This window comes from Pseudophryne corroboree, unplaced genomic scaffold, assembly GCF_028390025.1.
Source record: "Pseudophryne corroboree isolate aPseCor3 unplaced genomic scaffold, aPseCor3.hap2 scaffold_914, whole genome shotgun sequence".
Lineage (NCBI taxonomy): Eukaryota > Metazoa > Chordata > Amphibia > Anura > Myobatrachidae > Pseudophryne > Pseudophryne corroboree.
Window position 1 is genome coordinate 138,494 of NW_026970494.1, and position 24,075 is coordinate 162,568.

General features: G+C 46.4%; 17 non-coding genes and 2 pseudogenes across 17 annotated transcripts; all 19 read right to left on the bottom strand.

The window, feature by feature from the left end:
- Nucleotides 1–7,167: 7,167 nt before the first annotated feature.
- LOC135045902 (U1 spliceosomal RNA) lies at nucleotides 7,168–7,330 on the bottom strand. Its single transcript, XR_010238294.1, has one exon. It is a non-coding gene; the product is annotated as a U1 spliceosomal RNA (small nuclear RNA).
- Nucleotides 7,331–7,482: 152 nt separating this feature from the next.
- On the bottom strand, nucleotides 7,483–7,646 carry LOC135045987 (U1 spliceosomal RNA). The gene has a single exon (XR_010238365.1). It is a non-coding gene; the product is annotated as a U1 spliceosomal RNA (small nuclear RNA).
- A 674-nt stretch (nucleotides 7,647–8,320) lies between these two features.
- Nucleotides 8,321–8,483, bottom strand: LOC135045896 (U1 spliceosomal RNA). Its single transcript, XR_010238291.1, has one exon. It is a non-coding gene; the product is annotated as a U1 spliceosomal RNA (small nuclear RNA).
- Nucleotides 8,484–8,635: 152 nt separating this feature from the next.
- LOC135045988 (U1 spliceosomal RNA) lies at nucleotides 8,636–8,799 on the bottom strand. Its single transcript, XR_010238366.1, has one exon. It is a non-coding gene; the product is annotated as a U1 spliceosomal RNA (small nuclear RNA).
- Nucleotides 8,800–9,473: 674 nt separating this feature from the next.
- On the bottom strand, nucleotides 9,474–9,636 carry LOC135045903 (U1 spliceosomal RNA). The gene has a single exon (XR_010238295.1). It is a non-coding gene; the product is annotated as a U1 spliceosomal RNA (small nuclear RNA).
- Nucleotides 9,637–9,788: 152 nt separating this feature from the next.
- LOC135045990 (U1 spliceosomal RNA) lies at nucleotides 9,789–9,952 on the bottom strand. Its single transcript, XR_010238368.1, has one exon. It is a non-coding gene; the product is annotated as a U1 spliceosomal RNA (small nuclear RNA).
- Nucleotides 9,953–10,625: 673 nt separating this feature from the next.
- On the bottom strand, nucleotides 10,626–10,788 carry LOC135045890 (U1 spliceosomal RNA). The gene has a single exon (XR_010238285.1). It is a non-coding gene; the product is annotated as a U1 spliceosomal RNA (small nuclear RNA).
- A 152-nt stretch (nucleotides 10,789–10,940) lies between these two features.
- Nucleotides 10,941–11,104, bottom strand: LOC135045978 (U1 spliceosomal RNA). The gene has a single exon (XR_010238356.1). It is a non-coding gene; the product is annotated as a U1 spliceosomal RNA (small nuclear RNA).
- Nucleotides 11,105–11,778: 674 nt separating this feature from the next.
- LOC135045892 (U1 spliceosomal RNA) lies at nucleotides 11,779–11,941 on the bottom strand. The gene has a single exon (XR_010238287.1). It is a non-coding gene; the product is annotated as a U1 spliceosomal RNA (small nuclear RNA).
- Nucleotides 11,942–12,093: 152 nt separating this feature from the next.
- On the bottom strand, nucleotides 12,094–12,258 carry LOC135045895 (U1 spliceosomal RNA). Its single transcript, XR_010238290.1, has one exon. It is a non-coding gene; the product is annotated as a U1 spliceosomal RNA (small nuclear RNA).
- A 671-nt stretch (nucleotides 12,259–12,929) lies between these two features.
- On the bottom strand, nucleotides 12,930–13,092 carry LOC135045911 (U1 spliceosomal RNA). Its single transcript, XR_010238301.1, has one exon. It is a non-coding gene; the product is annotated as a U1 spliceosomal RNA (small nuclear RNA).
- Nucleotides 13,093–13,244: 152 nt separating this feature from the next.
- LOC135045973 (U1 spliceosomal RNA) lies at nucleotides 13,245–13,408 on the bottom strand. Its single transcript, XR_010238351.1, has one exon. It is a non-coding gene; the product is annotated as a U1 spliceosomal RNA (small nuclear RNA).
- Nucleotides 13,409–14,100: 692 nt separating this feature from the next.
- Nucleotides 14,101–14,242, bottom strand: LOC135045899 (U1 spliceosomal RNA; annotated as a pseudogene).
- Nucleotides 14,243–14,394: 152 nt separating this feature from the next.
- Nucleotides 14,395–14,560, bottom strand: LOC135045888 (U1 spliceosomal RNA). The gene has a single exon (XR_010238283.1). It is a non-coding gene; the product is annotated as a U1 spliceosomal RNA (small nuclear RNA).
- Nucleotides 14,561–15,532: 972 nt separating this feature from the next.
- On the bottom strand, nucleotides 15,533–15,696 carry LOC135045954 (U1 spliceosomal RNA). The gene has a single exon (XR_010238333.1). It is a non-coding gene; the product is annotated as a U1 spliceosomal RNA (small nuclear RNA).
- Nucleotides 15,697–16,370: 674 nt separating this feature from the next.
- On the bottom strand, nucleotides 16,371–16,533 carry LOC135045933 (U1 spliceosomal RNA). The gene has a single exon (XR_010238315.1). It is a non-coding gene; the product is annotated as a U1 spliceosomal RNA (small nuclear RNA).
- Nucleotides 16,534–16,685: 152 nt separating this feature from the next.
- Nucleotides 16,686–16,849, bottom strand: LOC135045963 (U1 spliceosomal RNA). Its single transcript, XR_010238342.1, has one exon. It is a non-coding gene; the product is annotated as a U1 spliceosomal RNA (small nuclear RNA).
- Nucleotides 16,850–17,541: 692 nt separating this feature from the next.
- LOC135045993 (U1 spliceosomal RNA) lies at nucleotides 17,542–17,683 on the bottom strand (annotated as a pseudogene).
- A 152-nt stretch (nucleotides 17,684–17,835) lies between these two features.
- Nucleotides 17,836–17,999, bottom strand: LOC135045893 (U1 spliceosomal RNA). Its single transcript, XR_010238288.1, has one exon. It is a non-coding gene; the product is annotated as a U1 spliceosomal RNA (small nuclear RNA).
- Between the last annotated feature and the right edge of the window lie 6,076 nt (nucleotides 18,000–24,075).

Below are 24,075 nucleotides of genomic sequence, written 5' to 3' on the forward strand. Positions count from 1 at the left end.
TTTCTCCCAAACGAAGGGCACTAGAAAGAAAATTTTAAAGCCTCCTGTTAGGCCATCATCTACACGACATAGCCCTGAATTTTCCAATGAGTAGCTCTTTGCAAAAGAGAGATATTGGCAAGGAAAAGCTGTCTTGTACCTTTGCATTTTTCTCCCAAACGAAGGACACTAGAAAGAAAATTTTAAAGCCTCCTGTTAGGCCATCATCTACACGACATAGCCCTGAAGTTTCCAATGCGTAGCTCTTTGCAAAAGAGAGATATTGGCAAGGAAAAGCTGTCTTGTACCTTTGCATTTTTCTCCCAAACGAAGGACACTAGAAAGAAAATTTTAAAGCCTCCTGTTAGGCCATCATCTACACGACATAGCCCTGAATTTTCCAATGCGCAGCTCTTTGCAAAAGAGAGATATTGGCAAGGAAAAGCTGTCTTGTACCATTGCATTTTTCTCCCAAACGAAGGACACTAGAAAGAAAATTTTAAAGCCTCCTGTTAGGCCATCATCTACACGACATAGCCCTAAATTTTCCAATGCGCAGCTCTTTGCAAAAGAGAGATATTGGCAAGGAAAAGCTGTCTTGTACCATTGCATTTTTCTCCCAAACGAAGGACACTAGAAAGAACATTTTAAAGCCTCCTGTTAGGCCATCATCTACACGACATAGCCCTGAATTTTCCAATGCGCAGCTCTTTGCAAAAGAGAGATATTGGCAAGGAAAAGCTGTCTTGTACCATTGCATTTTTCTCCCAAACGAAGGACACTAGAAAAAATTTTTTAAAGCCTCCTGTTAGGCCATCATCTACACGACATAGCCCTGAATTTTCCAATGCGCAGCTCTTTGCAAAAGAGAGATATTGGCAAGGAAAAGCTGTCTTGTACCATTGCATTTTTCTCCCAAACGAAGGGCACTAGAAAGAAAATTTTAAAGCCTCCTGTTAGGCCATCATCTACACGACATAGCCCTGAATTTTTTAATGCGCAGCTCTTTGCAAAAGAGAGATATTTGCAAGGAAAAGCTGTCTTGTACCTTTGCATTTTTCTCCCAAACGAAGGGCACTAGAAAGAAAATTTTAAAGCCTCCTGTTAGGCCATCATCTACACGACATAGCCCTGAATTTTCCAATGAGTAGCTCTTTGCAAAAGAGAGATATTGGCAAGGAAAAGCTGTCTTGTACCTTTGCATTTTTCTCCCAAACGAAGGACACTAGAAAGAAAATTTTAAAGCCTCCTGTTAGGCCATCATCTACACGACATAGCCCTGAATTTTCCAATGCGCAGCTCTTTGCAAAAGAGAGATATTGGCAAGGAAAAGCTGTCTTGTACCATTGCATTTTTCTCCCAAACGAAGGACACTAGAAAGAACATTTTAAAGCCTCCTGTTAGGCCATCATCTACACGACATAGCCCTGAATTTTCCAATGCGCAGCTCTTTGCAAAAGAGAGATATTGGCAAGGAAAAGCTGTCTTGTACCTTTGCATTTTTCTCCCAAACGAAGGGCACTAGAAAGAAAATTTTAAAGCCTCCTGTTAGGCCATCATCTACACGACATAGCCCTGAATTTTCCAATGAGTAGCTCTTTGCAAAAGAGAGATATTGGCAAGGAAAAGCTGTCTTGTACCTTTGCATTTTTCTCCCAAACGAAGGACACTAGAAAGAAAATTTTAAAGCCTCCTGTTAGGCCATCATCTACACGACATAGCCCTGAATTTTCCAATGCGCAGCTCTTTGCAAAAGAGAGATATTGGCAAGGAAAAGCTGTCTTGTACCATTGCATTTTTCTCCCAAACGAAGGACACTAGAAAGAACATTTTAAAGCCTCCTGTTAGGCCATCATCTACACGACATAGCCCTGAATTTTCCAATGCGCAGCTCTTTGCAAAAGAGAGATATTGGCAAGGAAAAGCTGTCTTGTACCTTTGCATTTTTCTCCCAAACGAAGGTCACTAGAAAGAAAATTTTAAAGCCTCCTGTTAGGCCATCATCTACACGACATAGCCCTGAATTTTCCAATGCGTAGCTCTTTGCAAAAGAGAGATATTGGCAAGGAAAAGCTGTCTTGTACCTTTGCATTTTTCTCCCAAACGAAGGACACTAGAAAGAAAATTTTAAAGCCTCCTGTTAGGCCATCATCTACACGACATAGCCCTGAATTTTCCAATGCGTAGCTCTTTGCAAAAGAGAGATATTGGCAAGGAAAAGCTGTCTTGTACCTTTGCATTTTTCTCCCAAACGAAGGACACTAGAAAGAAAATTTTAAAGCCTCCTTTTAGGCCATCATCTACACGACATAGCCCTGAATTTTCCAATGCGCAGCTCTTTGCAAAAGAGAGATATTGGCAAGGAAAAGCTGTCTTGTACCATTGCATTTTTCTCCCAAACGAAGGGCACTAGAAAGAAAATTTTAAAGCCTCCTGTTAGGCCATCATCTACACGACATAGCCCTGAATTTTCCAATGCGCAGCTCTTTGCAAAAGAGAGATATTGGCAAGGAAAAGCTGTCTTGTACCTTTGCATTTTTCTCCCAAACGAAGGTCACTAGAAAGAAAATTTTAAAGCCTCCTGTTAGGCCATCATCTACACGACATAGCCCTGAATTTTCCAATGCGCATCTCTTTGCAAAAGAGAGATATTGGCAAGGAAAAGCTGTCTTGTACCTTTGCATTTTTCTCCCAAACGAAGGTCACTAGAAAGAAAATTTTAAAGCCTCCTGTTAGGCCATCATCTACACGACATAGCCCTGAATTTTCCAATGCGCAGCTCTTTGCAAAAGAGAGATATTGGCAAGGAAAAGCTGTCTTGTACCTTTACATTTTTCTCCCAAACGAAGGTCACTAGAAAGAAAATTTTAAAGCCTCCTGTTAGGCCATCATCTACACGACATAGCCCTGAATTTTCCAATGCGTAGCTCTTTGCAAAAGAGAGATATTGGCAAGGAAAAGCTGTCTTGTACCTTTGCATTTTTCTCCCAAACGAAGGACACTAGAAAGAAAATTTTAAAGCCTCCTGTTAGGCCATCATCTACACGACATAGCCCTGAATTTTCCAATGCGCAGCTCTTTGCAAAAGAGAGATATTGGCAAGGAAAAGCTGTCTTGTACCATTGCATTTTTCTCCCAAACGAAGGACACTAGAAAGAACATTTTAAAGCCTCCTGTTAGGCCATCATCTACACGACATAGCCCTAAATTTTCCAATGCGCAGCTCTTTGCAAAAGAGAGATATTGGCAAGGAAAAGCTGTCTTGTACCATTGCATTTTTCTCCCAAACGAAGGACACTAGAAAGAACATTTTAAAGCCTCCTGTTAGGCCATCATCTACACGACATAGCCCTGAATTTTCCAATGCGCAGATCTTTGCAAAAGAGAGATATTGGCAAGGAAAAGCTGTCTTGTACCTTTGCATTTTTCTCCCAAACGAAGGACACTAGAAAGAACATTTTAAAGCCTCCTGTTAGGCCATCATCTACACGACATAGCCCTGAATTTTCCAATGCGCAGCTCTTTGCAAAAGAGAGATATTGGCAAGGAAAAGCTGTCTTGTACCATTGCATTTTTCTCCCAAACGAAGGACACTAGAAGGAACATTTTAAAGCCTCCTGTTAGGCCATCATCTACACGACATAGCCCTAAATTTTCCAATGCGCAGCTCTTTGCAAAAGAGAGATATTGGCAAGGAAAAGCTGTCTTGTACCATTGCATTTTTCTCCCAAACGAAGGACACTAGAAAGAACATTTTAAAGCCTCCTGTTAGGCCATCATCTACACGACATAGCCCTGAATTTTCCAATGCGCAGATCTTTGCAAAAGAGAGATATTGGCAAGGAAAAGCTGTCTTGTACCTTTGCATTTTTCTCCCAAACGAAGGACACTAGAAAGAAAATTTTAAAGCCTCCTGTTAGGCCATCATCTACACGACATAGCCCTGAATTTTCCAATGCGCAGCTCTTTGCAAAAGAGAGATATTGGCAAGGAAAAGCTGTCTTGTACCATTGCATTTTTCTCCCAAACGAAGGACACTAGAAAGAAAATTTTAAAGCCTCCTGTTAGGCCATCATCTACACGACATAGCCCTGAATTTTCCAATGCGCAGCTCTTTGCAAAAGAGAGATATTGGCAAGGAAAAGCTGTCTTGTACCATTGCATTTTTCTCCCAAACGAAGGGCACTAGAAAGAAAATTTTAAAGCCTCCTGTTAGGCCATCATCTACACGACATAGCCCTGAATTTTTTAATGCGCAGCTCTTTGCAAAAGAGAGATATTGGCAAGGAAAAGCTGTCTTGTACCTTTGCATTTTTCTCCCAAACGAAGGGCACTAGAAAGAAAATTTTAAAGCCTCCTGTTAGGCCATCATCTACACGACATAGCCCTGAATTTTCCAATGAGTAGCTCTTTGCAAAAGAGAGATATTGGCAAGGAAAAGCTGTCTTGTACCTTTGCATTTTTCTCCCAAACGAAGGACACTAGAAAGAAAATTTTAAAGCCTCCTGTTAGGCCATCATCTACACGACATAGCCCTGAATTTTCCAATGCGTAGCTCTTTGCAAAAGAGAGATATTGGCAAGGAAAAGCTGTCTTGTACCTTTGCATTTTTCTCCCAAACGAAGGACACTAGAAAGAAAATTTTAAAGCCTCCTGTTAGGCCATCATCTACACGACATAGCCCTGAATTTTCCAATGCGCAGCTCTTTGCAAAAGAGAGATATTGGCAAGGAAAAGCTGTCTTGTACCTTTGCATTTTTCTCCCAAACGAAGGACACTAGAAAGAAAATTTTAAAGCCTCCTGTTAGGCCATCATCTACACGACATAGCCCTAAATTTTCCAATGCGCAGCTCTTTGCAAAAGAGAGATATTGGCAAGGAAAAGCTGTCTTGTACCATTGCATTTTTCTCCCAAACGAAGGACACTAGAAAGAACATTTTAAAGCCTCCTGTTAGGCCATCATCTACACGACATAGCCCTGAATTTTCCAATGCGCAGCTCTTTGCAAAAGAGAGATATTGGCAAGGAAAAGCTGTCTTGTACCTTTGCATTTTTCTCCCAAACGAAGGACACTAGAAAGAAAATTTTAAAGCCTCCTGTTAGGCCATCATCTACACGACATAGCCCTGAATTTTCCAATGCGCAGCTCTTTGCAAAAGAGAGATATTGGCAAGGAAAAGCTGTCTTGTACCATTGCATTTTTCTCCCAAACGAAGGACACTAGAAAAAATTTTTTAAAGCCTCCTGTTAGGCCATCATCTACACGACATAGCCCTGAATTTTCCAATGCGCAGCTCTTTGCAAAAGAGAGATATTGGCAAGGAAAAGCTGTCTTGTACCATTGCATTTTTCTCCCAAACGAAGGGCACTAGAAAGAAAATTTTAAAGCCTCCTGTTAGGCCATCATCTACACGACATAGCCCTGAATTTTTTAATGCGCAGCTCTTTGCAAAAGAGAGATATTTGCAAGGAAAAGCTGTCTTGTACCTTTGCATTTTTCTCCCAAACGAAGGGCACTAGAAAGAAAATTTTAAAGCCTCCTGTTAGGCCATCATCTACACGACATAGCCCTGAATTTTCCAAAACTGGGATTGATATTTTTGCTCTTTTATTTTTACTTAAAGTACAATAACTTTTACCATTTTAATTTGTTTTAATAGTATATTGACAGTATTGTTTTCTTTCAAAAATCCAATTAATTTTCTTTACCCGATTATTAAAATGGTAATTGACAAAAGCAAACTACATTGTCACCAGAAGAGCAATACAAAATGTACAAGTGATATATTAAAATCATCTTTCCAGCTTGAATTTCAATGATGCATTGGGGCAACGATTTTGTGAGAAACATCTTCACCCTTAAATAAAGATTTTCTTAATTCCTTACCTGTGTGCTAATTAGATATCACCTTGTTTTCACATTAAACAGACTTCCACATGAGAAAGCAGCAAGGATGCAGTGGCGTTAATGTTTCCTGGTGTCAACCTGTATTATTTCAGTAGATATTGAAATGAGGATGCATCTTGCTGCCTTTCCAATGAAGCAAGTTTAATTTAGTAATAGGTGAAAAACCATCCCTACAAAGATGTTAATCAGATACTTGGCTTTGTGGACACTTTTCAGAGAACAAATTTGTTAGCATAAAAATAAAGCCAGAAAATGAAGAGCTGTTTAATCAGTCAATTGGATTTTTTTGCCAGCATATTTCTTTTTCTCTGCAACCCACTGCTAAATTGTGCTTCCTAGCTGTTTTTATAAAATCACTGAATCAAATCTAACTCTGATTACATCAGAGAAGGCCAGGTACCCTACACCATAAGAGGGGGTTTGCAATTTTGACTTGTCTACTTAAATATCACCAAAATCTGATCACAAGGTCAATTACGTCCCTGGGTGGGATTGAACCACCAACCTTTTGATTAATAGCTGAACACACTAACCGATTGCGCCACAGAGACACTTTGCAAAAAGTATATACTGACAAAGACTAATAAGCATTCATCTAGAACGTTTCCTAGAAAAACTTTAAAAAGTCAATAATCTGGAGAGTGTTTGTAAGATGTTTCTTCCAGCAACCAATGAAGAAACACATTGGTACTTTCGCATGATGAGTGAGTGCTTCAGGATCTCTTGCACTTACATGTGCAGCAGAGTACTGCAATGGAAGCATGCTGGGCCCATAACCCAGAGGTAGGCAGATTGAAACTATCCTTTGCTATATGCATTTTTTTTTGTTCATTAAAGTAATCCAAAACTGGGATTGATATTTTAGCTTTTATTTTTACTTAAAGTACAATAACTTTTACCATTTTAATTTGTTTTAATAGTATATTGACAGTATTGTTTTCTTTCAAAAATCCACGACATAGCCCTGAATTTTCCAATGCGCAGCTCTTTGCAAAAGAGAGATATTGGCAAGGAAAAGCTGTCTTGTACCTTTGCATTTTTCTCCCAAACGAAGGTCACTAGAAAGAAAATTTTAAAGCCTCCTGTTAGGCCATAATCTACACGACATAGCCCTGAATTTTCCAATGCGCAGCTCTTTGCAAAAGAGAGATATTGGCAAGGAAAAGCTGTCTTGTACCATTGCAAGGATAGTGCACAAGGGTATAGAAGGGAGCGGCTGAAGAAAAGAGAAGTGGAAACAGACAGCAAACTAGGCTGGAGAGAGACCTGAGACAGAGAGATCTGAATTATACGAGAGCCGACCAGGGGAAACACAAATTATGCAGTCAAGTTTCCCACATTTGGGGAAATCGCAGGAGCAGCACACCCAGAGTACAATGGGTGAGCCTTGCCCTGGGAGAAGCACCTTCATGATCATAGTATCTCACCTGGCAGGTAAGTAGGAGTTGGGCTAGAGCTGGGGAGGGTCGCTGCTCGGGTACCCCCCTGTAAAGTGAAGGAGATCCAACTGAGGCAGCACAAGGGAACTCTCGAAAGAAGAACAAGGCTAAAGGAAAATCTGAGACAAAGAAATCTGACTTTTACCAGAGCTGACCAGAGGAAAGCACAAACACAGTCTCCCACTACCACAAATAATGCAGTCAAGTTTCCCACATTTGGGGAAATCACAGGGGTCAGCATACCCAAAATGCAATGAATGAACCTCACCCTGGGAGAAAAATCTTCATGACCATGGTATCTCCTATGCAAAATAAGTATGATTTGGAATAGGGCTGGGGAGGGCCGCTGCTCATGCACATCTCTGTCAAGTAAAGGAGATTCAACTGAGGCAGCAAAAGGGAACTCTCATCTTGGGACAACAACTGCAGGGAGAACACATATTTTCAGATGAACATGGGAGGGCAGAAGGCTGCCTAATACTGAAGCACCCCCAAACAACAAACCAAATGCAACAACTAGTGCAAGCATTCCTGGGGGAAGGCCTGCCGCAGATGGATTTGCATATGGTGATGTCATCCAAGCAGTGGGTCAAAGTTGGCTTCAACCCTCGTCTGCATATGAAAACAGAAAAGGGGCGTGCAGGGCATGGTGGCCTTTTGCGGCGCTTGTCTGACCCCTAGTTTGCATTAAACACCTCCACCCTCCTTCGGTGTGGGGCTCATGTTGGCTATGCCCCAGCCCCTGAAGCATTCAAGCTGATTTCTTGCAGCAGCTGGGCACTGTAACAGCTCCAGAGCTGCTCTGTAAGGCAAGTAAAAGGGTGTGGGCCCTGCAGCACTACCTGTAGTTTGCATTGTGCATTGGAAGGCACAAAGTAAGCAGACGGGAGGAGAAGTCAGGATAGTGCGCAAGGGCATAGAAGGGAGCGGCTCAAGAAAAGAGAAGTTGAAACAGACAGCAAACTAGGCTGGAGAGAGACCTGAGACAAAGAGATCTGAATTATACGAGAGCCGACCAGGGGAAACACAAATTATGCAGTCAAGTTTCCCACATTTGGGGAAATTGCAGGAGCAGCACACCCAGAGTACAATGGGTGAGCCTTGCCCTGGGAGAAGCACCTTCATGATCATAGTATCTCACCTGGCAGGTAAGTAGGAGTTGGGCTAGAGCTGGGGAGGGTCGCTGCTCGGGTACCCCCCTGTAAAGTGAAGGAGATCCAACTGAGGCAGCACAAGGGAACTCTCGAAAGAAGAACAAGGCTAAAGGAAAATCTGAGACAAAGAAATCTGACTTTTACCAGAGCTGACCAGAGGAAAGCACAAACACAGTCTCCCACTACCACAAATAATGCAGTCAAGTTTCCCACATTTGGGGAAATCACAGGGGTCAGCATACCCAAAATGCAATGAATGAACCTCACCCTGGGAGAAAAATCTTCATGACCATGGTATCTCCTATGCAAAATAAGTATGATTTGGAATAGGGCTGGGGAGGGCCGCTGCTCATGCACATCTCTGTCAAGTAAAGGAGATTCAACTGAGGCAGCACAAGGGAACTCTCATCTTGGGACAACAACTGCAGGGAGAACACATATTTTCAGATGAACATGGGAGGGCAGAAGGCTGCCTAATACTGAAGCACCCCCAAACAACAAACCAAATGCAACAACTAGTGCAAGCATTCCTGGGGGAAGTTCTGCAGAAGACGGATTTGCATACGGTGATGTCATCCAAGTAGTGGGTCAAAGTTGGCTTCAACCCTCATCTGCATATGAAAAGAGAAAAGGGGCGTGCAGGGCATGGCGGCCTTTTGCGGTGCTTGGATGACCCCTAGTTCGCATTAAACACCTCCACCCTCCTTTGGTGTGGGGCTCATGTTGGCCATGCCCCATCCCCTGAAGCATTCAAGCTGATTTCTTGCAGCAGCTGGGCACTGTAACAGCTCCAGAGCTGCTCTGTAAGGCAAGTAAAAGGGTGTGGGCCCTGCAGCACTACCTGTAGTTTGCATTGTGCATTGGAAGGCACAAAGTAAGCAGACGGGAGGAGAAGTCAGGATAGTGCACAAGGGTATAGAAGGGAGCGGCTGAAGAAAAGAGAAGTGGAAACAGACAGCAAACTAGGCTGGAGAGAGACCTGTGACAAAGAGATCTGAATTATACGAGAGCCGACCAGGGGAAACACAAATTATGCAGTCAAGTTTCCCACATTTGGGGAAATCGCAGGAGCAGCACACCCAGAGTACAATGGGTGAGCCTTGCCCTGGGAGAAGCACCTTCATGATCATAGTATCTCACCTGGCAGGTAAGTAGGAGTTGGGCTAGAGCTGGGGAGGGTCGCTGCTCGGGTACCCCCCTGTAAAGTGAAGGAGATCCAACTGAGGCAGCACAAGGGAACTCTCGAAAGAAGAACAAGGCTAAAGGAAAATCTGAGACAAAGAAATCTGACTTTTACCAGAGCTGACCAGAGGAAAGCACAAACACAGTCTCCCACTACCACAAATAATGCAGTCAAGTTTCCCACATTTGGGGAAATCACAGGGGTCAGCATACCCAAAATGCAATGAATGAACCTCACCCTGGGAGAAAAATCTTCATGACCATGGTATCTCCTATGCAAAATAAGTATGATTTGGAATAGGGCTGGGGAGGGCCGCTGCTCATGCACATCTCTGTCAAGTAAAGGAGATTCAACTGAGGCAGCACAAGGGAACTTTCATCTGGGGACAACAACTGCAGGGAGAACACATATTTTCAGATGAACATGGGAGGGCAGAAGGCTGCCTAATACTGAAGCACCCCCAAACAACAAACCAAATGCAACAACTAGTCCAAGCATTCCTGGGGGAAGTTCTGCAGAAGACGGATTTGCATACGGTGATGTCATCCAAGCAGTGGGTCAAAGTTGGCTTCAACCCTCATCTGCATATGAAAAGAGAAAAGGGGCGTGCAGGGCATGGCGGCCTTTTGCGGTGCTTGGATGACCCCTAGTTCGCATTAAACACCTCCACCCTCCTTTGGTGTGGGGCTCATGTTGGCCATGCCCATCCCCTGAAGCATTCAAGCTGATTTCTTGCAGCAGCTGGGCACTGTAACAGCTCCAGAGCTGCTCTGTAAGGCAAGTAAAAGGGTGTGGGCCCTGCAGCACTACCTGTAGTTTGCATTGTGCATTGGAAGGCACAAAGTAAGCAGATGGGAGGAGAAGTCAGGATAGTGCACAAGGGTATAGAAGGGAGCGGCTGAAGAAAAGAGAAGTGGAAACAGACAGCAAACTAGGCTGGAGAGAGACCTGAGACAAAGAGATCTGAATTATACGAGAGCCGACCAGGGGAAACACAAATTATGCAGTCAAGTTTCCCACATTTGGGGAAATCGCAGGGGCAGCACACCCAGAGTGCAATGGGTGAGCCTTGCCCTGGGAGAAGCACCTTCATGATCATAGTATCTCACCTGGCAGGTAAGTAGGAGTTGGGCTAGAGCTGGGGAAAGTCGCTGTTCGGGCACCCCCCTGTCAAGTGAAAGAGATCCAACTGAGGCAGCACAAGGGAACTCTCGAAAGAAGAACAAGGCTAGAGGAAGATCTGAGACAAAGAAATCTGACTTTTTCCAGAGCTGACCAGAGGAAAGCACAAACACAGTCCCCCACTACCACAAATAATGCAGTCGAGTTTCCCACATTTGGGGAAATCACAGGGGTCAGCATACCCAAAATGCAATGAATGAACCTCACCCTGGGAGAACAATCTTCATGACCATGGTATCTCCTATGCAAAATAAGTATGATTTGGGATAGGGCTGGGGAGGGCCGCTGCTCATGCACATCTCTGTCAAGTAAAGGAGATTCAACTGAGGCAGCACAAGGAAACTCTCATCTGGGGACAACAACTGCAGGGAGAACACATATTTTCAGATGAACATGGGAGGGCAGAAGGCTGCCTAATACTGAAGCACCCCCAAACAACAAACCAAATGCAACAACTAGTACAAGCATTCCTGGGGGAAGTTCTGCAGAAGACGGAATTGCATACGGTGATGTCATCCAAGCAGTGGGCCAAAGTTGGCTGGAACCCTCATCTGCATATGAAAAGAGAAAAGGGGTATGCAGGGCATGGCGGCCTTTTGCGGCGCTTGGATGACCCTTAGTTCGCATTAAACACCCCCACCCTCCTTCGGTGTGGGGCTCATGTTGGCCATGCCCCATCCCCTGAAGCATTCAAGCTGATTTCTTGCAGCAACTTGGCACTGTAACAGCTCCAGAGCTGTTCTGTTAGGCAAGTAAAAGGGTGTGGGCCCTGCAGCACTACCTGTAGTTTGCATTGCGCATTGGAAGGCACAAAGTAAGCAGACAGGAGGAGAAGTCAGGATAGTGCACAAGGGTATAAAAGGGAGCAGCTCAAGAAAAGAGAAGTTGAAAAAGACAGCAAACTAGGCTGGAGAGAGACCTGAGACAAAGAGATCTGAATTATACGAGACCTGACCAGGGGAAACACAAATTATGCAGTCAAGTTTCCCACATTTGGGGAAATCGCAGGGGCAGCACACCCAGAGTGCAATGGGTGAGCCTTGCCCTGGGAGAAGCACCTTCATGATCATAGTATCTCACCTGGCAGGTAAGTAGGAGTTGGGCTAGAGCTGGGGAGGGTCGCTGCTCGGGCACCCCCCTGTCAAGTGAAGGAGATCCAACTGAGGCAGCACAAGGAAACTCTCGAAAGAAGAACAAGGCTAGAGGAAGATCTGAGACAAAGAAATTTGACTTTTACCAGAGCTGACCAGAGGAAAACACAAACACAGTCCCCCACTACCAACAAATAAAGCAGTCGCGTTTCCCACATTTGGGGAAATCACAGGGGTCAGCATACCCAGAATGCAATGAATGAACCTCACCCTGGGAGAGTAATCTTCATGACCATGGTATCTCCTATGCAAAATAAGTATGATTTGGGATAGGGCTGGGGAGGGCCGCTGCTCATGCACATCTCTGTCAAGTAAAGGAGATTCAACTGAGGCAGCACAAGGGAACTCTCATCTGGGGACAACAACTGCAGGGAGAACACATATTTTCAGATGAACATGGGAGGGCAGAAGGCTGCCTAATACTGAAGCACCCCCAAACAACAAACCAAATGCAACAACTAGTGCAAGCATTCCTGGGGTAAGTTCTGCAGAAGACGGATTTGCATACGGTGATGTCATCCAAGCAGTGGGTCAAAGTTGGCTTCAACCCTCATCTGCATATGAAAAGAGAAAAGAGGCGTGCAGGGCATGGCGGCCTTTTGCGGTGCTTGGATGACCCCTAGTTCGCATTAAACACCCCCACCCTCCTTTGGTGTGGGGCTCATGTTGGCCATGCCCCATCCCCTGAAGCATTCAAGCTGATTTATTGCAGCAGCTGGGCACTGTAACAGCTCCAGAGCTGCTCTGAACGGCAAGTAAAAGGGTGTGGGCCCTGCAGCACTACCTGTAGTTTGCATTGTGCATTGGAAGGCACAAAGTAAGCAGACGGGAGAAGTCAGGATAGTGCGCAAGGGCATAGAAGGGAGCAGCTCAAGAAAAGAGAAGTTGAAACAGACAGCAAACTAGGCTGGAGAGAGACCTGAGACAAAGAGATCTGAATTATACGAGAGCCGACCAGGGGAAACACAAATTATGCAGTCAAGTTTCCCACATTTGGGGAAATCGCAGGAGCAGCACACCCAGAGTGCAATGGGTGAGCCTTGCCCTGGGAGAAGCACCTTCCTGATTATAGTATCTCACCTGGCAGGTAAGTAGGAGTTGGGCTAGAGCTTGGGAGGGTCGCTGCTCGGGCACCCCCCTGTCAAGTGAAGGAGATCCAACTGAGGCAGCACAAGGAAACTCTCGAAAGAAGAACAAGGCTAGAGGAAGATCTGAGACAAAGAAATCTGACTTTTACCAGAGCTGACCAGAGGAAAGCACAAACACAGTCCCCCACTACCACAAATAATGCAGTCGAGTTTCCCAAATTTGGGAAATTCACAGGGGTCAGCATACCCAGAATGCAATGAATGAACCTCACCCTGGGAGAACAATCTTCATGACCATGGTATCTCCTATGCAAAATAAGTATGATTTGGGATAGGGCTGGGGAGGGCCGCTGCTCAGGCACATCTCTGTCAAGTAAAGGAGATTCAACTGAGGCAGCACAAGGGAACTCTCATCTGGGGACAACAACTGCAGGGAGAACACATATTTTCAGATGAACATGGGAGGACAGAAGGCTGCCTAATACTGAAGCACCCCCAAACAACAAACCAAATGCAACAACTAGTAAAAGCATTCCTGGGTGAAGGTCTGCAGAAGACGGATTTGCATACGGTGATGTCATCCAAGCAGTGGGCCAAAGTTGGCTGGAACCCTCATCTGCATATGAAAAGAGAAAAGGGTTATGCAGGGCATGGCGGCCTTTTGCGGCGCTTGGATGACCCCTAGTTCGCATTAAACACCTCCACCCTCCTTCGGTGTGGGGCTCATGTTGGCTATGCCCCAGCCCCTGAAGCATTCAAGCTAATTTCTTGCAGCAGCTGGGCACTGTAACAGCTCCAGAGCTGCTCTGTAAGGCAACTAAAAGGGTGTGGGCCCTGCAGCACTACCTGTAGTTCGCATTGTGCGTAGGAAGGCACAAAGTAAGCAGACGGGAGAAGTCAGGATAGTGCGCAAGGGCATAGAAGGGAGCGGCTCAAGAAAAGAGAAGTGGAAACAGACAGCAAACTAGGCTGGAGAGAGACCTGAGACAAAGAGATGTGAATTATACGAGAGCCGACCAGGGGAAACACAAATTATGCAGTCAAGTTTCCCACATTTGGGGAAATCGCAGGGGCAGCACACCCAGAGTGCAATGGGTGAGCCTTGCCCTGGGAGAAGCACCTTCATGATCATAGTATCTCACCTGGCAGGTAAGTAGGAGTTGGGCTAGAGCTGGGGAGGGTCGCTGCTCGGGCACCCCCCTGTTAAGTGAAGGAGATCCAACTGAGGCAGCACAAGGGAACTCTCGAAAGAAGAACAAGGCTAGAGGAAGATCTGAGACAAAGAAATCTGACTTTTACCAGAGCTGACCAGAAGAAAGCACAAACACAGTCCCCCCACTACCAACAAATAAAGCAGTCGCGTTTCCCACATTTGGGGAAATCACAGGGGTCAGCATACCCAGAATGCAATGAATGAACCTCACCCTGGGAGAGTAATCTTCATGACCATGGTATCTCCTATGCAAAATAAGTATGATTTGGGATAGGGCTGGGGAGGGCCGCTGCTCATGCACATCTCTGTCAAGTAAAGGAGATTCAACTGAGGCAGCACAAGGGAACTCTCATCTGGGGACAACAACTGCAGGGAGAACACATATTTTCAGATGAACATGGGAGGGCAGAAGGCTGCCTAATACTGAAGCACCCCCAAACAACAAACCAAATGCAACAACTAGTGCAAGCATTCCTGGGGGAAGGCCTGCAGCAGATGGATTTGCATACGGTGATGTCATCCAAGCAGTGGGTCAAAGTTGGCTTCAACCCTCGTCTGCATATGAAAAGAGAAAAGGGGCGTGCAGGGCATGGCGGCCTTTTGCGACGCTTGGATGACCCCTAGTTCGCATTAAACACCTCCACCCTCCTTCGGTGTGGGGCTCATGTTGGCTATGCCCCAGCCCCTGAAGCATTCAAGCTGATTTCTTGCAGCAGCTGGGCACTGTAACAGCTCCAGAGCTGCTCTGTAAGGCAAGTAAAAGGGTGTGGGCCCTGCAGCACTACCTGTAGTTTGCATTGTGCATTGGAAGGCACAAAGAAAGCAGACAGGAGGAGAAGTCAGGATATTGCACAAGGGTATAAAAGGGAGGGGCTCATGAAAAAAGAAGTGGAAACAGACAGCAAATTAGGCTGGAGAGAGACCTGAGACAAAGAGATCTGAATTATACGAGAGCCGACCAGGGGAAACACAAATTATGCAGTCAAGCTTCCCACATTTGGGGAAATCAGAGTGCAATGGGTGAGCCTTGCCCTGGGAGAAGCACCTTCATGATCATAGTATCTCACCTGGCAGGTAAGTAGGAGTTGGGCTAGAGCTGGGGAGGGTCGCTGCTCGGGCACCCCCCTGTCAAGTGAAAGAGATCCAACTGAGGCAGCACAAGGGAACTCTCGAAAGAAGAACAAGGCTAGAGGAAGATCTGAGACAAATAAATCTGACTTTTACCAGAGCTGACCAGAGGAAAGCACAAACACAGTCCCCCACTACCACAAATAATGCAGTCGAGTTTCCCACATTTGGGGAAATCACAGGGGTCAGCATACCCAGAATACAATGAATGAACCTCACCCTGGGAGAACAATCTTCATGACCATGGTATCTCCTATGCAAAATAAGTATGATTTGGGATAGGGCTGGGGAGGGCCGCTGCTCAGGCACATCTCTGTCAAGTAAAGGAGATTCAACTGAGGCAGCACAAGGGAACTCTCATCTGGGGACAACAACTGCAGGGAGAACACATATTTTCAGATGAACATGGGAGGGCAGAAGGCTGCTTAATACTGAAGCACCCCCAAACAACAAACCAAATGCAACAACTAGTGCAAGCATTCCTGGGGGAAGGCCTGCAGCAGATGGATTTGCATACGGTGATGTCATCCAAGCAGTGGGTCAAAGTTGGCTTCAACCCTCGTCTGCATATGAAAAGAGAAAAGGGGCGTGCAGGGCATGGCGGCCTTTTGCGGCGCTTGGATGACCCCTAGTTCACATTAAACACCTCCACCCTCCTTCGGTGTGGGGCTCATGTTGGCTATGCCCCAGCCCCTGAAGCATTCAAGCTGATTTCTTGCAGCAGCTGGGCACTGTAACAGCTCCAGAGCTGCTCTGTACGGCAAGTAAAAGGGTGTGGGCCCTGCAGCACTACCTGTAGTTTGCATTGTGCATTGGAAGGCACAAAGTAAGCAGACAGGAGGAGAAGTCAGGATAGTGCACAAGGGTATAAAAGGGAGGGGCTCATGAAAAAAGAAGTGGAAACAGACAGCAAACTAGGCTGGAGAGAGACCTGAGACAAAGAGATCTGAATTATACGAGAGCTGACCAGGGGAAACACAAATTATGCAGTCAAGCTTCCCACATTTGGGGAAATCGCAGGGGCACCACACCCAGAGTGCAATGGGTGAGCCTTGCCCTGGGAGAAGCACCTTCATGATCAAAGTATCTCACCTGGCAGGTAAGTAGGAGTTGGGCTAGAGCTGAGGAGGGTCGCTGCTCTGGCACCCCCCTGTCAAGTGAAAGAGATCCAACTGAGGCAGCACAAGGGAACTCTCGAAAGAAGAACAAGGCTAGAGGAAGATCTGAGACAAATAAATCTGACTTTTACCAGAGCTGTCCAGAGGAAAGCACAAACACAGTCCCCCACTACCACAAATAATGCAGTCGAGTTTCCCACATTTGGGGAAATCACAGGGGTCAGCATACCCAGAATGCAATGAATGAACCTCACCCTGGGAGAACAATCTTCATGACCATGGTATCGCCTATGCAAAATAAGTATGATTTTGGATAGGGCTGGGGAGGGCCGCTGCTCAGGCACATCTCTGTCAAGTAAAGGAGATTCAACTGAGGCAGCACAAGGGAACTCTCATCTGGGGACAACAACTGCAGGGAGAACACATATTTCCAGATAAACATGGGAGGGCAGAAGGCTGCCTAATACTGAAGCACCCCCAAACAACAAACCAAATGCAACAACTAGTACAAGCATTCCTGGGGGAAGGCCTGCAGCAGATGGATTTGCATACGGTGATGTCATCCAAGCAGTGGGTCAAAGTTAGCTTCAACCCTCGTCTGCATATGAAAAGAGAAAAGGGGCGTGCAGGGCATGGCGGCCTTTTGCGGCGCTTGGATGACCCCTAGTTCGCATTAAACACCTCCACCCTCCTTCGGTGTGGGGCTCATGTTGGCTATGCCCCAGCCCCTGAAGCATTCAAGCTGATTTCTTGCAGCAGCTGGGCACTGTAACAGCTCCAGAGCTGCTCTGAACGGCAAGTAAAAGGGTGTGGGCCCTGCAGCACTACCTGTAGTTTGCATTGTGCATTGGAAGGCACAAAGTAAGCAGACGGGAGAAGTCAGGATAGTGCGCAAGGGCATAGAAGGGAGCGGCTCAAGAAAAGAGAAGTTGAAACAGACAGCAAACTAGGCTGGAGAGAGACCTGAGACAAAGAGATCTGAATTATATGAGAGCCGACCAGGGGAAACACAAATTATGCAGTCAAGTTTCCCACATTTGGGGAAATCGCAGGAGCAGCACACCCAGAGTGCAATGGGTGAGCCTTGCCCTGGGAGAAGCACCTACATGATCATAGTATCTCACCTGCCAGGTAAGTAGAAGTTGGGCTAGAGCTGGGGAGGGTCGCTGCTCGGGTACCCCCCTGTCAAGTGAAGGAGATCCAACTGAGGCAGCACAAGGGAACTCTCGAAAGAAGAACAAGGCTAGAGGAAGATCTGAGACAAATTAATCTGACTTTTACCAGAGCTGACCAGAGGAAAGCACAAACACAGTCCCCCACTACCACAAATAATGCAGTCGAGTTTCCCACATTTGGGGAAATCACAGGGGTCAGCATACCCAGAATGCAATGAATGAACCTCACCCTGGGAGAACAATCTTCATGACCATGGTATCTCCTATGCAAAATAAGTATGATTTGGGATAGGGCTGGGGAGGGCCGCTGCTCAGGCACATCTCTGTCAAGTAAAGGAGATTCAACTGAGGCAGCACAAGGGAACTCTCATCTGGGGACAACAACTGCAGGGAGAACACAAATTTTCAGATGAACATGGGAGGGCAGAAGGCTGCCTAATAATGAAGCACCCCCAAACAACAAACCAAATGCAACAACTAGTGCAAGCATTCCTGGGGGAAGGCCTGCAGCAGATGGATTTGCATACGGTGATGTCATCCAAGCAGTGGGTCAAACAACAAACCAAATGCAACAACTAGTGCAAGCATTCCTGGGGGAAGGCCTGCAGCAGATGGATTTGCATACGGTGATGTCATCCAAGCAGTGGGTCAAAGTTGGCTTCAACCCTCGTCTGCATATGAAAAGAGAAAAGGGGCGTGCAGGGCATGGCGGCCTTTTGCGGCGCTTGGATGACCCCTAGTTCGCATTAAACACCTCCACCCTCCTTCGGTGTGGGGCTCATGTTGGCTATGCCCCAGCCCCTGAAGCATTCAAGCTGATTTCTTGCAGCAGCTGGGCACTGTAACAGCTCCAGAGCTACTCTGTACGGCAAGTAAAAGGGTGTGGGCCCTGCAGCACTACCTGTAGTTTGCATTGTGCATTGGAAGGCACAAAGTAAGCAGGCAAGGTCCAGAGAACAGTTAGAGGTCGGAGTAGCACTATCTCAAGTAGTACTACGACAGCACGGATGGATTCTAAATATTCCAAAATCGCAGCTGATTCCGACGACACGTCTGCTGTTCCTAGGGATGATTCTGGACACAGTACAGAAAAAGGTGTTTCTCCCGGAGGAGAAAGCCAAGGAGTTATCCGACATAGTCAGGAACCTCCTAAGACCAGGCCAAGTGTCAGTACAATGCACAATGGTCCTGGGAAAGATGGTGGCTTCTTACGAAGCGATTCCATTCGGCAGATTCCATGCAAGAACTTTTCAGTGGGATCTGCTGGACAAATGGTCCGGATCGCATCTTCAAATGCATCAGCGGATAACCCTGTCTCCAAGGACAAGGATGTCTCTCCTGTGGTGGTTACAGAGTGCTCATCTCCTAGAGGGCCGCAGATTCGGCATTCAGGATTGGGTCCTGGTGACCACGGATGCCAGCCTGAGAGGCTGGGGAGCAGTCACACAGGGAAGAAATTTCCTGGGCTTGTGGTCAAGCATGGAAACGTCACTTCACATAAATATCCTGGAACTAAGGGCCATTTACAATGCCCTAAGTCAGGCAAGACCTCTGCTTCAGGGTCAGCCGGTGTTGATCCAGTCGGACAACATCACGGCAGTCGCCCACGTAAACAGACAGGGCGGCACAAGAAGCAGGAGGGCAATGATGGAAGTGGCAAGGATTCTTCGCTGGGCGGAGAATCATGTGATAGCACTGTCAGCAGTGTTCATTCCGGGAGTGGACAACTGGGAAGCAGACTTCCTCAGCAGACACGATCTTCACCCGGGGGAGTGGGGACTTCACCCAGAAGTCTTCCACATGATTGTGAACCGTTGGGAAAAACCAAAGGGTGGACATGATGGCGTCCCGCCTCAACAAAAAGCTGGACAGATATTGCGCCAGGTCAAGGGACCCTCAGGCAATAGCTGTGGACTCTCTGGTAACACCGTGGGTGTACCAGTCAGTGTATGTGTTCCCTCCTCTTCCTCTCATACCAAAAGTACTGAGAATCATAAGAAGGAGAGGAGTAAAGACTATACTCGTGGCTCCGGATTGGCCAAGAAGGACTTGGTACCCGGAAATTCAAGAGATGCTCACGGAAGACCCGTGGCCTCTACCTCTAAGAAAGGACCTGCTCCAGCAGGGACCATGTCTGTTCCAAGACTTACCGCGGCTGCGTTTGACGGCATGGCGGTTGAACGCCGGATCCTGAAGGAAAAAGGCATTCCGGATGAAGTCATCCCTACCCTGATCAAAGCCAGGAAGGATGTAACCATACAACATTATCACCGTATTTGGCGTAAATATGTTGCGTGGTGCGAGGCCAGGAAGGCCCCTACAGAGGAATTTCAACTGGGTCGTTTCCTGCATTTCCTGCAAACAGGACTGTCTATGGGCCTCAAATTAGGGTCCATTAAGGTTCAAATTTCGGCCCTGTCAATATTCTTCCAAAAAGAACTGGCTTCTGTTCCTGAAGTTCAGACGTTTGTCAAGGGAGTACTGCATATACAGCCTCCTTTTGTGCCTCCAGTGGCACCTTGGGATCTCAATGTAGTTTTGGGATTCCTAAAATCACATTGGTTTGAACCACTCACCACTGTGGACTTAAAATATCTCACATGGAAAGTGGTAATGCTGTTAGCCCTGGCTTCAGCCAGGCGTGTCTCAGAATTGACCAAAACAAAAAACTGCAACAAACGAGCGCCTAATCATCAAAATAAAAAGTGAAAACCAATACGTGTTTCATAGAATTAAATAATCACAATTTTATGTTCCTGATAGTCTGCGCTTGCCGGAATACTATGTGTAGTATTGTGGTGATAGCATAGAAAAAGAACAAACGGCTGCGCTGAATATCAGGAACGAAACATGATGTACAGAGAGCCAACGTAAAAAATAACAATGTTTATTAATAAAACATATAAAAAGATTAATTGTCAAATAACCGGTGAAAAATATATACAAATATATATAAGAACAGTCACTAGACGTGAACTAGTGGTATATTGTAATGACTCAGCTTATTGGGGTGAAAAGTTCAGTGATTCACTTGTTAGATAGTTGATAAATACCAGGTGTGTTGGTAGGATCCTAATGAATAAAAAAGTCCCTCAGTTGAAATTGATATTCAATACCTTTCCAAAATGGGCTGGTAAGAGCCGAGCGTCCTCGGCTTCAATGTCCTGCAATGCCCATATACGCTGTGCAGCGGAAAGGAATGGACCGTCTCTCTCACAACCCGGTCGTGGCGGCGTGTGCGCTGAAGCCGCTGATGTCGGATGCTGTAGAAGGAGGGTGCAGCGGGGACCAAGGAACACCTGGAAGATTTCACCTGAGCTGAGTGTGGATAGGGGCGGGTCCTGACGCGTTTCGTCACGTTCACGTGACTTTCTCAAAGGTAGAATGTTCTTATATATATTTATATATATTTTTCACCGGTTATTTGACAATTAATCTTTTTATATGTTTTATTAATAAACATTGTTATTTTTTACGTTGGCTCTCTGTACATCGTGTCTCAGAATTGGCGGCTTTATCCTATAAAAGCCCTTACCTAATTTTTCATATGTGGTGCCTGCGGCTACTAGGGACTTGGAGGATTCCAAGTTGCTGGACGTAGTCAGGGCCCTGAAAATATATGTTTCCAGGACGGCTGGAGTCAGAAAATCTGATTCGCTGTTTATCCTGTATGCACCCAGCAAGCTGGGTGCTCCTGCTTCTAAGCAGACGATTGCTCGTTGGATTTGTAGTACAATTCAGCTTGCACATTCTGTGGCAGGCCTGCCACAGCCAAAATCTGTAAAAGCCCATTCCACACGGAAAGTGGGCTCATCTTGGGCGGCTGCCCGAGGGGTCTCGGCTTTACAACTTTGCCGAGCAGCTACTTGGTCAGGGGAAAACATGTTTGCTAAATTCTACAAATTTGATACCCTGGCTGAGGAGGACCTGGAGTTCTCTCATTCGGTGCTGCAGAGTCATCCGCACTCTCCCACCCGGTTGGGAGCTTTGGTATAATCCCCATGGTCCTTTCGGAGTCCCCAGCATCCACTAGGACGTTAGAGAAAATAAGAATTTACTTACCGATAATTCTATTTCTCATAGTCCATAGTGGATGCTGGGCGCCCATCCCAAGTGCGGATTGTCTGCATTACTTGTACATAGTTATTGTTACAAAAATCGGGTTATTGTTGTTGTGAGCCATCTTTTCAGAGGCTCCTTCTGTTATCATGCTGTTAACTGGGTTCAGATCACAAGTTGTACGGTGTGATTGGTGTGGCTGGTATGAGTCTTACCCGGGATTCAAAATCCTTCCTTATTGTGTACGCTCGTCCGGGCACAGTATCCTAACTGAGGCTTGGAGGAGGGTCATAGGGGGAGGAGCCAGTGCACACCAGCTAGTCCTAAAGCTTTTACTTTGTGCCCAGTCTCCTGCGGAGCCGCTATTCCCCATGGTCCTTTCGGAGTCCCCAGCATCCACTACGGACTATGAGAAATAGAATTATCGGTAAGTAAATTCTTATTTTCTGGACTGTGTCCAGGATCATCCTTAGGAATAGAAGACGTGTCGTCGGAATCAGCTGCGATTTTGGAATATTAAGAATCCAACCGTGCTGCCGCAACACTACTTGAGATAGTGCTACCCCGACTACCAACTGTTCCCTGGATCTTGCCCTTATCCGGAGATCGTCCAAGTAAGGGATAATTAAAACTCCCTTCCTTCGAAGGAGTATCATCATTTCGGCCATTACTTTGGTAAAGACCCGGGGTGCCGTGGACAAACCAAACGGCAGCGTCTGAAACTGATAGTGACAGTTCTGTACCACAAACCTGAGGTACCCTTGGTGAGAAGGGTAATTTGGGACATGGAGATAAGCATCCTTGATGTCCAGAGACACCATATAATCCCCTTCTTCCCGGTTTGCCATCACCGCTCTGAGTGACTCCATCTTGAATTTGAACCTTTGTATGTAAGTGTTCAAGGATTTCAGATTTAAATTAGGTCTCACCGAGCCGTCCGGCTTCGGTACCACAAACAGCGTGGAATAATACCCCTTTCCCTGTTGTAGGAGGGGTACCTTGATTATCACCTGCTGGGAATACAGCTTGTGAATGGCTTCCCATACCGCCTCCCTGTCGGAGGGAGACGTCGGTAAAGCAGACTTTAGGAAAACGGCGAAGGGGAGACGTCTCGAATTCCAATTTGTACCCCTGAGATACCACCTGAAGGATCCAGGGGTCCACCTGTGAGTGAGCCCACTGCACGCTGAAATTTATGAGACGGGCCCCCACCGTTTCTGTTCCTGGGAACTGGCTGTTTGCTGCAGCCTTTTTCCTCTCCCTCTGCCACGGGGCAGAAATGAGGAGCCTTTTGCCCGCTTGCCCTTATGGGGCCCAAAGGACTGCGCCTGATAATACGGCGTCTTCTTATGTTGAGAGGCTACCTGGGGTAAAAATGTGGATTTCCCAGCCGTTGCCGTGGCCACCAGGTCTGTTAGACCTACCCCAAATAACTCCTCCCTTTTATAAGGCGATACTTCCATATGCCTTTTGGAATCAGCATCACATGACCACTGTCTTGTCCATAACCCTCTTCTGGCAGAAATGGACAGCGCACTTACTCTTGATGCCAGTCGGCAAATATCCCTCTGTGCATCACGCATATATAGAAAGCATCTTTTAAATGCTCTATAGTCAGTAATATACTGTCCCTATCTAGGGTATCAATATTGTCAGTCAGGGAATCCGACCAAGCCACCCCAGCACTGCACATCCAGGCTGAGGCGATTGCTGGTCGCAGTATCACACCCGTGTGAGTGTATATACATTTTAGGATATTTTACTGCTTTCTGTCAGCAGGTTCCTTAAGGGCGGCCGTATCCGGGGACGGTAGTGCCACCTGTTTAGACAAGCGTGTGAGGGCTTTATTCACCCTAGGGGGTGTTTCCCAATGTGCCCTATCCTCTGGCGGGAAGGGGTATGATGCTAATAACTTTTTAGGAATTAACAGTTTTTATCGGGGGAAACCCACGCATCATCACACACTTCATTTAATTCCTCAGATGCAGGAAAAACTACAGGCAGTTTTTTCTCACCCAACATAATACCCTTTTTAGTGGTACTGGTATTATCAGAAATGTGTAAAAACATTTTCCATAGCCTCAATCATGTAACGTGTGGCCCTACTGGAAGTCACATTCGTCTCTTAATCGTCGACACTGGAATCAGTATCCGTGTCGGCGTCTGTATCTGCCATCTGCGGTAACGGGCGTTTTAGAGCCCCTGATGGCTTTTGAGACACCTGGACAGGCACAGGCTGAGTAGCCGGCTGTCTCATGTCATCAATCTTTTGTAAAGAGCTGACACTGTCACGTAAT